Raw genomic sequence first — 17,707 nt, 5'->3', positions numbered from 1 at the left:
CCCTTTGATTCATTTGGGATATCTTAAGTCTTTATCTGAGACAAAATTTTAAATCTGAGTATTTAACTGATTAAGTACTTTTACAGAGGTTACTGCTTTATGCATAGGCAAGGCAAGTTTAGCTCATGCACATGAATATGAAATATCACCTCAGTGTACTATCCCTCATCACCTTTTAATTTGGCATATGACCCTTCTAATAATTTGTAATTAAGAAATAGTATCCCAGATACTTGGAGTAATCAGGCTACTGAACGATGGAAAAGGTTTTGCTGGATACTCTTTGGACAGAAAATGCTACTTATTACATAATTACAATAAATGTCTATACCTCCTCATTTGATCTAAATTGAGTCAGATTGATATTAGCCAATTTCAAGAAGCAGTGCAGTTGGTCTGTGAAAAGATTCATCCTAATCTGCTGCTCTAACAGTTATGTTTTTCAGGGCTGAACAGAGACTGTTAGAATTGCTTCATATTTTGAAAGCATGTATTACATAAAGATGAAATGTTTTCATACATTTCAAAAGGCTTAACCTGAATTTTACTCTTTGTCAATTGGCTCTTGCAGATAGGTATAAAGTGTGGTCTTTATTTTTACCCTGGAAGGTCATAGGCTAAATCAATTGTAATTGTTGGTACACTGTTGGTATCACGTAATATATGAAATTTTATAAAGTCATTGAAATTTCAGGGAAAAGCATGAGTAAGTTTTGATGGTACAAATTGTGCATATGTCAGCAAAAAATAAGTTCAAATATATTTATTTTTCTTATTGAACTGACATCTCTTTAAACAAGGGGACTCATGGGATAGATAAACTGAGATTTGTTGCATTTTTTTTTTTCTATTCATTAAGATAAGGAATGGAACTGTATTCGACTTCTAAAGGCAAACCCCCTCACTTAAAAGCATGTAGTACTGGCATGACATCTTTGTCCTTAAGAATCAGTCTGCCCTTCTCCAATATGGATAATAAGTCAAGGCCAGTGATCATGCTACAGTAGCTAGTGTGAAGGAGACAAAAATAACGGGACATATGTTCAGAATATGATATTTGAGACTTCTGAAAAGTCACTTGTCTTACTTCACACTTCACAGCCTGTAACTTATTTAAGAACTGCCTTCTGGCATGTCTTCTCTGCTTTCGCTCAATTTGAAAGTGAACACTGTCTTCTGAGGACAGTCATTGCTCCCATACTCCATGTTCCTGTCTGAAATACTGTCCTGCCTTGTAAACAATCTGCACAAATGAATTGTTCTCATGGGAAAAAGTCAAAATGGATAGCTTTGTGACAACCAGACCACTGGAGGTTATGGGAAATCTAGCTTTTAATGTAATACTAAATATAATAATAAAGTTTTAGAGCTAGCTCCTTGCTGCTGCAGAGCTGACATAACTCTGTTGGTTCCCAGAGAACAGAACTGACTGACATAGCTAAATTTTTTACCTTTAAGTTTTCTTTAGAGTGTAATGTCCTGCTTTAGTCAGCATTTGGCCTATGTGCGTCTCATAGACTGGTGGAAGATCTTCAGTTTTGTTGTTTGTTAGGTGTAGAATCTGTATGTCTTGAAGACCAATGTTTTCTATTTATAATCATTATAAGCCCTATCTCTCTTCTCCTTCACATACTGTCAAAACTAGCTGCTTGACAGTTCGAGCTCCCTGTGTGAAATTTGCTACTTACAGAGAGAGGAAACAGCTGTGGGTCCATAACATACCTTAGCTGTCATCAAGAGATTCCTTTGCCTTCTGCATTTGAACACAAAATACAGCCAAGTGTTAGGCCTAGCATGGCTGCTATAGGTGCCTTACATAGCCCAGGACTGGGTGGTCTTGATTTTTTGTTGTTGTTGTTGTTGTTGTTGTTGCATTGTGAAGTGGCTGGATTTCAAGGAGTTGTTTGTTATACCATTAGAGATTCTAATAATCAGTTGTGGCACGTTTAAGAATGGCTCTCAGACCTTTTCCACAATGCTTTCCAACTCTCTCAATTGTCTTTTGTGTAGTTCAATTGTGTGGTCTTCTAAAGGTGAAGTGTTTAACAATAACCATCACCACCATTTTCTATAATTTTACATTATTCCATATTGCTTAGAACAGGAAAGATCCACTCAGAGTACACTAATGATCTGACAGACCCAAAGACAGTAATGTCTTTATTAAGGACAAAATAACTCTGATTCCCATTACCTACTTAAAACGGAATGTGGCACACCAATAAAGTGGCATCTAGTCTTATCTAGATGTTAGAGAATATGTGGCATATCTCACTCTTCACTCCATGGCATCAGAATTATATGTGTAACCCTGAAAGAAGACTTCTTTTGACAAAAAACCTTCCAACAATCAAACCAAAAACAGAAACAAAAAAGTGTCTGAGAGTTATTCTATTTTCTCTTGAATTTTACATTTATCTTACAGTTATTTTCATTCCTGTTTCTATTATAACAGTTCAATTTGTAGTAAACGGTTTACTGTTTGAACATTAAAGCACAAAATTCAAGAAAATGGAGAAAATTAAACTCCTGAAGAAAATTAGTTTTCAAAGAAATGCCCCAGAAAGTTCAGAGATTAGTGCATATACAGTAAGTGCTGTATTTATGTAGTTCAGAGTGGTTGTTTGAAGGTAAGTGAAAAAGAACACGAAAGAATGGAGAGAGATCTAAATCTTTTTTGTGGGGAGATTTACTTGTTTAAAAGTGGTAAGAGAAATACTATAGTTCATTGCTCCACTTTTGCGGATGCCCAAAGAAAAAAGCCCAAATTACTTTCCAGGATTAAAGTAGTTTGAGCTTTCTTTCAGGTCCACTGTCTATCTTTTCACAGGAAAGTGATGGGGAGTGAAGAGCACAACTGGAAAAAAAACCTGAAGTTTAAAAGAATTTCACACTATTCAGTTACTTAAGGAAGATTTTTGTAGATATGAAGTTCAAAGGTAGCACGACCTACCATACAAAAAAAAAAGAAGTAAACAAATAATTTAACAGTGCAAGTTAGGCTTTTATAGGGGAACTCTGGGTATGTCAATATAATGCAAACACTGCTTCCATAAATTATACTAAAGTAACACGACGAATAAATTAAATACTCTTTGCCCCATAAAAATAAGATGCCAGAAGAAAGCTGATCTTTGCTTTAGCTAATTATGAAGCTTTGCTGTAACTAATTGCAAAAATGCCCTTAGGTATATGATTTCAGGCAACAATGCTAAACTTTAGTGTGTTTTAAAAACTGAAGTCTGGAGTAATACCGTCACATAAATACAATGGAAATATAACAGTCTAGGAAATCTAAACAAAATAGTTTCTATCTTAAAAAGGGATTATAACACCAGTGGGAAGAACCTTCCTTAGATACAACTGCTAACTACAACAAGGCAACAGAGAAAAACAAATTCCATTTGTCTAGTGGTCTAGCACACTTCACACAAAGACTGTGGAAGATAAATAAAGCATCTTACTGAAATTTATTTGTTTAGGACCAGGTCCATTATAAACTAATCCTCTTTGTTATTCAATCTGAATGCTGACTTTTTGTGCATACTACTGAAGAAAGAAAAATTTTTTTGTACTAAATTCTCTGACAAAAATACTTGGAAACTCACCATTGCAAGCTCAGTGTGATGGATGCTGTAAACAGCTAGTTTTGTGCTTAATGTTCTACAAAGTAATGTGTCAAATGCATGCACACTGCTTAGAACACATGGGTTTTCAGAACTATATTACTGTTCTATCACGCTCAAGTACATCATACGGTGGCAGAGTCTTGAGGTTGCAGTCACTGTGGGTGCATCCTCCTTTTTGTTCTAGGTGGTAGCCAAGTAATGCCATTTCTTGTACAGACCCGCTATATAGCAGCCTGTATCTAGACACTTACTCAGTTTAAACTTTAATGAATTGGATTTCTGGGATTACTGTATGAGAGTGACAAACAAGGCAAATACAGGAAATGAGTCTATCCTTAAATCACTGACTTTGAGCTGCTATAGTATTTTTTCTGTATAAATGGGTGTGCAGACAGATATTTGATGGTTAAAAGATATTTCTTTTGTTATTCCTGTTGGCATATGAAGAAAGAAAGGATGATTTCCATTTAAAAGAATTATCCATCAACTGTGTATCTTTGCAGTTGACGCAGCTATGTGTTACAGATGAATTCTGCTTAGTGATATTCTTCCATTACTTCCAGATCAGGTGAAAATTCCTCCTTCATAATTCATACAACTTATCAAAAAATAATCCTATCATATGATCTCTGAAGTTACAAAGAGTCATTGGTTCCTGTGAAGCAGTGCTAACTTTCAACTCATTGGATTCTATAAAGAATGTTGCATTTAACTGACATGCAAGTGTGGAAAAAATGTGTAAGTGGAATAATAAGTACGTATAAACCTTCATTATCTCAAATTACGTAAGCTGTTCATTTACAGTTTATTTTGCCAGGAACATTTTTTCACAAAGTAATGACTTGATTTTTTAGCTCTAGCCAAACTCTTAATGATTTAAGAATAGTAGCAGAGAAAAAAGGGATTTATTGAAGAAGGTATTTGAAATTCCGTCCGCTGAACAAACATGAAAATTTTTTATTCCTTCTGCTTTAGATACTTTTCAATGAAATGCTTGAAAGAAGTGTGCCTGCTCCAAAAATTAGGTCCTTGTGCCCACTGCTAGACCAAAATGCAAGCATTCACAAACACATGACAAAACTTGTCTTTGTCATACGGTCCTCTGAACTAAGTTCCCTGTGTCTTTCTGGGTGCTGATTGTGTTACCCAGCTGCCTACACTTTGGTTATACTAGGAAAGGGATGAAAGAATAACGTGACTGGGAAAGACAGCCAGAAGAGATTAATAAGTCAGAAATATTTCTGTGTCCTGATTCTAGCTGACCGTGACCATCTGAGTGACCTTTAGAAAAAAAAAAAAGGCAAGTGAGGAGGCAGGGAACTGGTTTTGCCAGTCTAGATGTGGGACAGTAGTTAGCCACTGTAGTAGTTGCCATCTACAGCTTGTTTGTTTTTTTTTAATTTCTGCTTGTAAACATTTTCAATACAATCGCATTTATGATAAGGTATCTGATCTACTATTACATGTAGTCTAATGTATCATTCAGATTTACCTAAATAAAATTTATCTAATAAAAACGTAACAATTTATGATGTATCTTTAAAAATGTAGGTTAGGATGAAAGCTTGATGTTTGCATAATCTTCAATGGAGATATAGGGAAAAAAGGGCAAGGTGAACAAAAAAGCAAAAGGAAAAATTACACAAAATTTATGTCAGAAAATTTAAAGAACTGGATGAGACATTCCAGACTCAGGAAAGTCAGAGAAAGCTGCCTGTGAATGAAAGAAGGACAAACAGTACACTTTGAGAAGAAATATCTTGGGAATGACAAGCCAATCAGTTTAGCTATCCAGAAATACACTGGAAAGATATGAATCAGTTTGCAGACATTTAGGGAATAATAAAGGCAGAAAAGATAGTCAACATACTTATATTAAAAAAAAAAATAAAAAATCATAGTCAGTGCTTTTCTTGGTGAAAAACTACCAAAGACAATAGGAGAAAGTCTGCCTTGACTTTAGCAAGACTTATAACAGGTTTTTTTGGTGACATTTTCCTGATAAACGAAGGAGATTACAATAAAATGAAATTACAATAAACCAGAACTATACCTCATTGTAAAACAGAACTTCAGCAAATTTTTAATTATTTCCTGTCAGACTTGGGGACATCTCAGGTTTATAGGGATATATAGATTTTGGTGACAGTCTGATCAGTTGGAAGATAATTCTTTTTTTTTTTTTATGTCGTGTTCACACCGTTACTAACTGCTGTAATGACGGAGTGCATTTATGATCTCTGAGCAACAGTAAGATACATGGAGTCAGAAGCACAGTGTAACTAAGGCAGAGACTGACTACAAATTGCTCTAAAATCAGGTAGGTGATATTAATGAAAGAAGCTGAATATACATAATGTACAATACTATAATTAGGAAGCACTCTTGCAAAATGAGAAACAACTGCCTAGGTGGAAGTGCCATAGGAAAGAACGTGCAGGCCATAGTGGATTACTAAACAAATAAGCCTAGATATGTAAAGTGTTAGTTAAAAAAGAGGTGACATTTCCTGTGTATTAGTGGTATTGCTACCTGGAAGGTGTGAAGGGTTACATTGTTCTGGCAATGTCTTTGCTACATTGTGCAGTGTAAGACATTGTATAAAGAGCTTGACACTGAGAAAATGTTAGAGGAGTTGTGTCAGAAGACATTTGGAATATTCATTTTTGAAGGAATTGAGTTTTTCTATCCCAGGCAAGAGAAATCAGAAAGAGGGCGTAAGTTTCTTGGTGACCCTGATGACTGGGGAACCAGAGAAATACAATGAAGAGACTATAGTTAGCTCTTCATTATTCAGGATAGTTAGGCATATAGATACCTTAAAGAACAGAAATACCTCAATAATATGAAGGTGAAACAGAGCTCCCACACTCAGTTCTGAAAGCTTTTCTTAGTTGCTTTAATGATCTTCTGATGAGGGTATAATTCAGCATGTAATAACAGCAGTTTATGTTCCTTGTCTCCAAATATAGACATTTTCTATTTGGCTGTATGAAGAGAGTTGCTTTTGAGAGACAGAGTTTATCAACAAAAAATGTACTCTATTATTGGTAAGAAGTTTAGCAACAGTCCCAAGACAATATATGTCTTAATTCTAACAGAAACACTGTCAATAGTAAATTGTTCTTCACTAACAATTCAAGTTATATTAGTGGAGTATGTTCCATCTCTGTACTGTACAGCCTTTTATATTTTATTTGACTGCCTTGTATTAAGAAGTTGTACAGCTTCAAGAATTTAAAGTATCAGCATGAAGAGTTTTAAGCATATTCTGTCAACACCTTAATCAGCCAAACAGTGGATCTGTCAAACAGTCTTCTGTTTGATGACTTATAGAAGGCAAAATATCCTCTAACTACACTAACATTTAATGTGGTAGACAAGATAGCAGTATGTACATTATTTTCTTGGAGACGTAGGGAGAGGCTAGAGGGACAACAATGGAGAACTCCAGAGAAGAAGAATAATGAGGAATGTTAGATAAGATTTCTATTTTATTTGTTGAGGGAGTTACAGGGATTAATTGGGGAGATTTGAGGATCCTTAACTTTTTCTTTAAATGGGGGTTCCTACTCCCAGGGAAGCCCCTCTTTGCCACAATGCAATCAAGGCAGTTCAGGTTCTTCATTTATGGTTCATTTCTAAATTTTTCTTTTCTTCTGTTCCTGGGTTATAATTTTTCCGAACATATTATGCCTTAAAATGTGTAACTTCTATTATTTCTTCTTTTTTCCCCCTTTGTTTGATTCAATTCAACTCTTCTTCACCATGTTCTACCAAGCATGAGGAATTTCACTCTTTTTACATATGTGATAATGGGTATTTGCACTTTGATAACATTGAAATATATTTTTCCACAGGGAGTTAACTGTCCCAGCTCTGTGAAAAACTTGAGCAGGAGGACAGCAGTGTTGTGGCAATATTATTCCCAACAAGTCTATTTGAATCCTGTGAATCCTTTGATTTTGTCCATAATCCTGTAAAGAGGCCAAATTTATTCCACTCTGCACATGGTTTCTTCACTGAAACATGGAGTATCTGAGTGTGTCATTCAAATGCAGCCAAATTCCTTCCACCTCATCTGATTCCTAGATCAATAGAATTTCTTTGTTGTGAAAGTACATTCCATCTTCTTGCCTCCTTTGCTGAAATTACTGATAAGTGCTCTCTTAAAAGGACTAGAAAGGGTATTTTACTGTTACAAACTTTCAGCTGGCCACTCTTTACAGCACTGACAGTCTTTAAATCCCTTAGTGATGTAAAGTCCCTTAGGGAATGTTTTCAGTAACCTTAAAGCTTCCCATGGTTTTGGTTTGGCTTATGCATGTATTTTCAAATGCAGTTTTGTTGATTTGCCAGCTCTGGAGTATTGCTTCTTTTCTGCACTGATAGAGGCCTATGTTCCGTATTTGCTAAATCTACTTTATTAATGAGAGATATGAATAATTCAGGGCCTGACCTGAACATCTCAGACTTTGGATATTTTGAACTGAGAGTCAGTGTGTACATATTCCTACATAGTTAATTAATTTGAACTTTGAAAATTTATTGTCTGATTTTATTGATATATATGCTTCAATTCCTAAAGCAATTTAGTCCTATAAACTCAAAAAATTAGCTGTGAAAACATCAATCTTTCCATTTATTTTAATTTTAAAGAAAAAAAGTCAATGGATATTATGTGTTCCTGTTGAGGGCTAGAACACCTCTCCTATGAAGAAAGGTGAAAGAACTGCTGTTGTTCAGCCTGTAGGAGAGAAGACTTGAGGAGGACCTTATTGTGTCCCTTCAGTGTATAAAGGGAGTTTATGGGAAAGACTGTGAGAGAGACATTTTACCAATGTCTGTAGTGACAGAACAAGGGGCAATGGTTTAAAATGAAAGAGCATAAGTTGAGATTTGACAGAAGAAAGACTTTTTTATGATGAGGGTGGTGAGAAACAGGAGCAGGTTGCCCAGAGAAGTCATGAATATCCCATTATTGGATATATTCAGTGTCAAGTTGGAGGGACCTTTAAGAAACCTGGTCTAGTGAGAAATCTTCCTGCTTATGGTGAGGGGTGTTGGACCAAATGATCTTTGAAGGTCCAGTCCAACCCAGACAATTCTATAATTCTATCATTCTATCTTGTAGCAAGGTATGAAATTATCATTTAAAATGTATGCTGTATGTTACTGAGTTATTTTTTTATGCATAATCCTTGCAATTAATAGATTTTTAAAAACCAACTTTTATTCAATAAAGTTACTAATACAGCAGTGAGTAATAGAAAATTACTGCATGTGTTCCTAGAAGATCATTCTGTAACATTTAACGCCTTACCTATTTCATAAACTTCCATGTTGTTTACATTCCTTCAGAAATGTATTCTGTATTCCTCATTATTTCTGGGAAGAAGCTGTGAACTCATGGATAATTATATCCAGGAGGCATTCAGAAGGTTTAAACACACCAATATCTAAATATTTAGTCTCATTGAAGAAAGAAACTTCAGACACTGGCATCTGGCAAACTGGTAGCTTGGGTCCTTTAGATATGTTTTTGGCTGGGTAAGTCTTTCTGTCTATGGGTCTGACATTGCTCTTGGCTTGGAAAATAATTCTCTCTAGGGCTGATGCTCTTCACTGTGAGTCCTTACTAGTAGTGCTGATTTGTTTGTATTTAGCGGATGTAGGGGAGTCAACTAAAGCTAGCTCTCCCCAGCAGCAATGGAAGAAGAGCAGCTCATGGCTTTCTTGGAAGCTGGAATTCTGTCTGAGCATAATGAAACTCTTAAATATGTACCTGGCTGTGAGAATGCCCAAGAGAACCAGAGTAATATTCAGATTTTTCTATTAAGATCTTTTTATTAAGATCTTTTAGGTTAGAAGGTATCTTACTTTCAAGTGTTTTTTTTTTTTTTTTTTTTTTTAATATAGAGATTAGGTGTCTATCATACATCCTTCAAGCTTGCCTTTTTTTTTTTTTTTTTTTTTTGCATATTTTTGGACATTCTCTTGCTTTTGAAAGCAGTATGTTATTAAGGTATGCGAAATCCCAATCTACCAAACCAGTGTCAGGATGACAAGTTTGATGTTACATAAAGAGGTTTGAGATTCATTTTTGAGGTTCATAAAGAGGTTTTTCTGACTTGAACATGAATGCTTTACAGCAGCCTTAGCCAGAATGGCTGGCATCAGTTAATTCACACTGACAGGAGTTAACAAATTTTAGATTGTGAGTGAATTTCATTTTGTTTGCTTCTTAATCAGATTGTAGTAATTGGGGTCAAAAGCACTGCCTTCTTACAAGCTGTCAGCACAATTACCTAGCATTTGGTATTCTGTACAAGTGGAGTAACAGGCATTGTGCATGTCTGTAGTACTGTGTAAGTAAAAGAACCAGGTCTTATAAGACTGTGATTGAAAATACGTATGTGACATACTCAAATCTGGTATTTTCCTTATGTGCTGCTGTTTAGACAATAACCCTAACATTTCAAATAAACAATGTCTCACTGAACTGATGTACTTGCTCTATCTACGCTGCAGAACGTAGCAGCTTTTGGCATATGAGGCAGAAAATGTTTTACAACAATTTAATATTTTACAAAGGGTTGCTTTTCTTACTAATGTAATCAAAATTAAAAAAAAAAAGCCACAGCTGATGTCAAATTAATAGAATTTTGCCAAAGAAATCACATAAAATTACTTTGCTAGTGGTCTCCTCATTCAATGAGTACTTTATTCAATAGGGTCTGACAATTTTCAGTGAAGGGCTTCTAACAAACAGCAGCTGAAGCTCCTCTTCTGAAAATGCTAGAAAATTGAAAGACTGTCTTGGTGGTCAGTTAACTACAAACCCTCATTATTAAACTATTAAAAAATAGTTACATCTTTTACAATACTAGCTTTATAAAAGCAAAGCAGTGTGCCACCTTTTTTCCTAAAGTCTGCCCTCTGAAATCTTTGTCATGAAGCTACTTGGACAGCTGTCTGCTCCCCTCCTCCTCTTCTAGTAATGCTCCAGTTACAAAATGTAGGTATCAAATCTCAGGGTTCTATTATCTATCTTGCTGGATGGCAAAGGATCAAATAAGCTGCATCTGACTCAGTGCTATGAGCTGTTGTGTGTGCAGCCCAGGCAGCTGCTTCTCTTCCTCTGTGATTTTGCAATGTACTGGTGAAGTTAAGTGCTAGTCAATTTAAGCACTATTCTCCCTGATAGATTTGTTAGCTTGCCCAAACCTTTATGCACTGTTTCAAAAATACAATCTTCTCCATGTTATTATCCATGGGATTTTTAAGCAAAGGGCTGCATCAGAGCATAAAAGTAAAATGAAACATTACATTGGCTTTTTGATACTTTAACTTACAGCTCTATCTCTCAACCAAGGGCCAAACAATTTATTCTATCTTTTTACCAGTCTAGAGCTTTCTGCTCCAGGGCTTCTCATTGTTTCATACTTCAGCCTCTACACATCACATTAATGCAATGACCATGTAACAAAAAGTGTAGACAGCCCAGTGCCTCCTGCAGTACACCATGTAAACACAGGCAGAAACTAGGTAACATTCAGGAGAAGGTTGGTTTGGCTATAGTAGCTGAGACCAAAGAACAATTTTCTGTTTTCTAAGTGGCTAGCAAATGAACATACTTTGCATTGAATAATTAAAAACCTGGAGTATGAATCACTGCCAAAGAGGATTACTTTTTTTTTTTTTTTAAACAAGAATTGCACTGTTACAAGAAGCTGCATACAACTCTTTGCAAAATTTGTGAAGTTTGGAGAAAAAAAAAAACAGAAATGGAAGCTGGCATCCAGAGTAAGTGACAGCATGTTCACCACTTATGTATTGTAATAAGGTAAAAGATAAAGGATAGATGCCTACATTTAAATACTCGACTTGTATTAATTTTTAATATTTCTTTAGGACAGTTTCTTTGCTGCAGAAATGACATTACACTTAAACAAATAAAGTCATACTAAATACTTTACATGAAGGGATTTTTTTTTCCAAAGTGCAATTAATTTGGTTATTTCCTTTAAAAATAAAACTATAATTACATTATAATTATAAAAGCCACCTTTATGAGTTACAGCATGTGCATGTAGATATACTATTGTATAACAGCTGCATAAAGTACAACCTTGTGTAAACTAGGTTATACTTTATGTAGGGGCACCTGCTTAAAAAGCTAAAGAAAAGGTCTTTCAAGAGAATGTATTTTGAAAAGAAAAGCAAATCACCACTGGGTGCCACTGTTCTTCCTTGCCATCTGTCTTGCTATCACTGCGGACCTATTTTAGCAGCAAAGGCATGATCCAGAGCCCATTCAGTCAGTAGCAAAGCTCAAAAAGACTTCAACAGCACGTGATGAGAATGTAAAAGAACATGGCCCTTCAACAAAGATATGCCTGTTGCATAATTATTATAAAATATGGTAGGTTTTTTTGTGCAACAAAATATGTGGAATTTTATTCCACTGCTGTACATGTTTTTTGACAGTAGTGGCTTCTAAGAAAGAAGTTAGCGAGCATTTGGTACATAAAAAAATTAATGCACCGGTCCTGAATTCCTGAGAAAACAATGATAAATCCTCTGCTCCGCTTAACAGAACCACATGCTCTTAGAAAACAGTTCTTCATATGTATAGTGAAGCTGTAGGTTCTCCTTTCACCCAGAGAGATGTACATTTTAGAAGATCCACTAGAAACTGAAATTCTGCTTTCTATTCCTTCTACGCTGCAGTATTTGCCTTGCATCAGTACTACCTCCCCCATCAAGGAGGATGTACAGTGGCTGCAATTTAGTCATTCTGGCATTATTCTTCACTTGGCTTCATTCTCCAATGGTAATACTGTTGATTTATGAAAGACTCAGAGTACTTAGATAAGCTATTTCCTGGCTTTATGCCTTGCCTTTCTCTGTCTCCACAGAACCCGAGGTCATGAAAGGGAGAGCATTGTCCTAAGTTTTTAAAATCAGGTTAATGCTAAATTCCTTTGGTATTTGAGAGATCTTTTCTGGATCTGTATGTTATGCAATATTATCTAAATGGTTCAGCAAAACTAGAAATGCAATGTTCAGAAGTACCTTAGCAACTAAGCAATGTAAGACTAGATTCGTAAAGATTTTTAAATGCCTGAGAATCTTAATATTAAGATTTTTAAATGCTTTAAGGTCAATGGGAGATAGATACATCTGGAACTTACTGGGCGTTGACCTCTCCAGCATTTGGGGATCCTGTGTGTAAAGGAATTATCTATCCCAAGCTAGACACATAAACATCTGCAACAGACACCGCAAGGAGACTTCACCTGAGAACTGGTTCACAGAAGTAAATAAACTGAGTGGAAAGTTGCTTAAATTTGGCTTTGGGAATCACAGAATGGTTGAGGCTGGAAGGGGCCACCAGAGGTCATTTAGTCCAACCTCACTGTTCAAGCACAATTACCTAGAGCACATTACCCAGGATTTTATCAAGTTGGCACTTGAACACCTCCAGGAAAGGAGACTCCACAAAAAATACTGATGAAAGCTCTCAACTCTCAAAAGCAGATGGGTGCCTCAGCCCACTCAAAAGTATCTGTTTATATAAAGCAAGGTAATATCCATACAGAACTAGTTTTCTTATTGCTGGGCCGTATTTCTGTAACACATAACTGAATTTGATCTAATTTGAATAAAAAGAATAGCCAGTGAAAAAGGGATCTTCCATACTCTCTTCTGTGCTGTCTCTCTTGCTTACTAAGTTTTAGAGCAAATGGTCTGGTGATATTGGATGTTTGGAAGTTCGGAAGTTCTATACATTCCTGCCAGAAATGCAGGAACACTAGAGTTAAAAGGCAAGTGTAATGGATTTCAAAATTTTCAGTGGCATGGTAACCTTGGACATAGCTATTCCTTTCCATTCAATTCCATGGGATTTGATTTGATATGATTCCATTCGATTTTTAAATCTAAGATACTTTTTGAATCTAGCCTTTAGTATAAAAAATATGGTTTAGATTAAAAAAAAATTGGTGTATAACTGCTATTGAAATAGCAGTGCCTGGGGACTGTATGGCAATTGGAGTCTATGTGTTTAATAAATTTTTACAAAAGGGAATGTACTTTGGCGTTTCTGAAAATACTTTCTATGTACTTGCTCCTATCTTTCCTGGGACAGAGTATTTCCTGAGTGTATGCCAATGGTTTAGAAAGTCTCAAATACAATCCAGATATAATTCTTCTGTATTGCATTGTCTCCTTTTTGTTATTCTACATTTATTCCATCCTGAAATGTATAGGAGCCTGGTTACTCCTTGCACCATAACACTAAATGAAGGCTTAGCTGTATTTAACTTCAAGTTAGCCTCATAGGAATTGCGAGAGTCCTCATCTCTTTTCTTGAACAGAATAATAGAAGCGGTTATGCAAAACTGAGTCACTTAAAATATGGGGAGAAAGCAGCAATTGTAAGTCAAAAAAGAAAGAATTGTTCTAAGTTTATGGAGTGTAGAAACTAATGAAACTATACGTAACAGGGCTCATATAAATAAAGTAAAACATTTTATGTAAATAAGATTAAATATTTTACAGGCTTTTGATTTTAAATGACTAAACTATACTAATGAGAATGGGACAAAAACAATGAGTCTTACAAACAGCAGAACAAAACTGCTTATGGAAATTATACTTCTGCACTTAAAATTTCCAAGTGGCACAGGAACAAAGTGGATATTTTCAGAATTTTGTCATACTAAATTACCTGTAACCTAATTTCAGATACTCAGATCATGCAGTTAAATATTTTTTTCAAATGCAGTTACTGTGCCTGGTTTTTTGTAATAGAATCTTGCTTCGTTAAGGTGGGTAAACTCCCTTTGTTTGTGCAGTTTTTAATTAAAAAAACTCCAAACCTGTGACTGATTTAATCTGAAGGGTTATTTGTTGAGTATTAATATATTCAAATATACAGGACTTCCAGTTGGATCCAGATAGAACCACTTGTCTTCGCCTTGCAATCATTTGTGTCACTTGAACTGTTCATGTGACAACATTCTAATATAAGAAGAGACAAAAGTCATTGTTGGCCTTGCATATTAATAAATAAGACCACAGTGTGTGCAAACAAAGGCTGCTTCCTGGAACATTGTGTCACAAGATTCCCAGGGTCAATCCTGATGGCTTTATTCTGATGAGCTCTGTTGAAATCAATGAGCTCAATTCTCCTCACATTAATTTTACACCACTGTAGAGACATTACTATTACATAATCCCAAATTCTGATCTCAGCCTTGTTAGTCTAATTCAGATCAGAAATGACCTACTGATCTGAGCATTACATCCAGTGTTACCCTTGGGTTCCCTAAAAAGGCAGAATGGGCCCTGCTTCCACTAGGCACTTTCAGAGGTGTAATTAGGTAGTGAAATCTTTGTGAGTCATTGTACAAGTGGTGAAAGAAGAGCTCTTGAGGATTTTAAGCAAGTGTCCCATTTTTTCCATTGAGCAGGGAATGAATGCAAAATACTATGTGACCGTTTCTGCAGGGATTATAACCTCTGTGCTTCTTCTCTAAACTCAAACTTAAGTAACACTAAAGAAGAGTATTTTGCTTTCTTGCTTGTGAGCTTCTGAGTGCCCTTCTTGCGAGAAGGGCTCACTTATGTTTTGGATTGCTAAGTAATAAAAGATGAAATGCTATCATATAAAAGGCAGACAACAAGAAGCAGGATAATTATCTTAGAAACAACAATCTGTATCCATAATTGACCCTTGTTTAAATATTTCTAATATTTATTTTCTAGATTGCTAATATACACACAAGTGTTACTCCTCAAAAAAAAAATGTTAAAAGTAAGATCTTTGATAGCATGTTGATAACTTCTTTTCATTATTTGGGTCTGAATTTAGTAAAGTGCAGCATTGTCTCATCAGATATTTTCCACATAAAAGTGATTTGGTGAGAGTAGTTGGAGCTCCAATCTTGATGTACAGCCTGAGGAGGAAAATAAAGGGAATATCTCTTTGGGAGTACATTTTACCAGGAAGAAGAAAGCCTGGAATAACATGTGTCCTAGTCCTGAAATCCTTCTACTGTTTTAACTCATAAAACTCTGCCAAATGTAGAATAGAGGTTGTAACTAAAATACGTCATGCTATTGTAGGCAGCTGGTCCTGTGTACCTGTTAATTAACTGGGCTGCAGTCTGTTCACTCTTAATTAACATTAAAGTTTATGAAAATGTCCAAATCAAACTAAAAGTGTTTTTTGTTTTGTTTTGCCATTTGTTTGTTTTCTTTTGTTGTGTTTTTTTTTTTTTTTAATAGGCCACTAATAATTCATCTCTAGTGAAGGGAAAGATAATAAAAAGAATGAGGGGAATGATTTCTTACCAAGATCTATATCCTCCTTCAGAATGACTAAATAGCATGGGGTTATATCATCCACTTTGTCTCCAGCCTGTGTCTAATGGATCTAAGCAGACCCAGTTCCAAGAAATTCTTTTGTGTTTGTGAGCCTCAGAAAGTACATCCAAGAAGGTTTTTTTCCTGTTAATTTTTGACCACTGTCAAACACAGAAGATAAACGCTAAGAAAAGTAATGATGGAATCTTCCTTATCTCTGATTTCATCATGAATTTGGACCTGCATCAGGCTGTTGAAGTCTTAACCAAGGCCCTGGTACAAGGTAACAGATAAAAGAATGTATGTAATTTATTAAAGGCTGTAATTATGTCCACATACATGTGTATTATCAGTATGATAACTGTAGCCCATGTTTATCTAGTTCTTCTCTATTTTCTTTTAAAAGTTTGAGTTTATTGCTAGTTCATATGAATACAAACACAAAGAAAAAGAGAGAATTCTTTTTCAGTAGTAACCTGAGAACTGCCTGATTTGTGAGCTGTTCAACTGATTTTTCCTTTGAATTATGTTGACTGTTCTGTCTGTGTCAATATAAACAATAGTGAAATTCAAGGTCAGGTCTCCATTAACATCCTTTCTCCTCTTTTGCTGATCTGAATTCATGATACAATCTGAGTTTATAAGAAAAAAAAAGGAACTTTAGCCATAACTAGTTGTCTCCACATTTAAACCAGTCTATCTCTCCCAGACTCCTGCAAATATAGCTCCCTATTACAGATCTTTCCACATGATTATGGAATCCATACAAATACAAAATCGTAATTATTAGTGACAGAGAAACGTATTAGACAAGTCCCATGGGGACCAGCACATCGTCAGTGATACAATAATCTCTTATAACAAATGCAGTCATACAGCTAGTGTAAATAACTGGAACTTTCTATGTCTCTACCCAGTTAATTGTGTCTGAAGACAGTCTTAAGTTTGGTGTTATATCCAGATGATCAGAGAATCCCAAGATCAGAATTATTAGTGATAGAAAAACCTATTACATAAGTCTCCCAGGAAACAGCATGGCATTGCTTGCACAGTACTTTTATGATAAATGCAGTTATACAGCTAATTTTAGCATCTGGGACTTTCTTCAAACAAATATGTTACTTCTCAGCCCATTTGTATCTGATGTCACTACAAGAGAATTGTTCTGAAGCATGACTTCAGCTTTGTTAGTGAGGAAGGAACACGAACACTGGTACAGCAGTGCTGTATTTGGAGCAGCATGCTGGCTTAAAGAGAATAGCAAATATATAACAAATCAGCTTTTGTTCTTGTTTTTCCAAGCAGGATGTTTGCCTCTGCTAACTAATTACATAACCAATGGCTTTGCTTAATCTTAAATGTCATGCTTTCAGTGGTGTAAATGGTGCATACAGATACGCTTGTGCTTTCAACACACAGTATAGTTTATGTTTCTTTCTATTTTCCTGTGGATTTTTGCAGTTGAACAAATAATTTATATCATCTTCCATCTGAAATTTTTCAAAAGGATATGTAGACTGTATCCTCATAGGAAACTAATCATAGGCAACTAATTACCAGTTTGTATGTAGTGATTCAACATGCAGCAATAGAACCACACGTAAGTATGTTGGTGTCATGCCCCATGTATACATTGACCTTTGGCTGTGATCAATAGAACAGGCAGCATATCTCAGAATTTCTAAACCAGCAAATCATTGTAT

Source organism: Pezoporus flaviventris, unplaced genomic scaffold, assembly GCF_033815535.1.
Source record: "Pezoporus flaviventris isolate CSIRO_AGI_PZ_B2104156 unplaced genomic scaffold, CSIRO_AGI_Pfla_v1 ptg000086l, whole genome shotgun sequence".
Taxonomy (NCBI): Eukaryota; Metazoa; Chordata; class Aves; order Psittaciformes; family Psittacidae; genus Pezoporus; species Pezoporus flaviventris.
The sequence above is the reverse complement of the archived record's forward strand: the minus strand, read 5'-3'. Positions refer to the sequence as shown.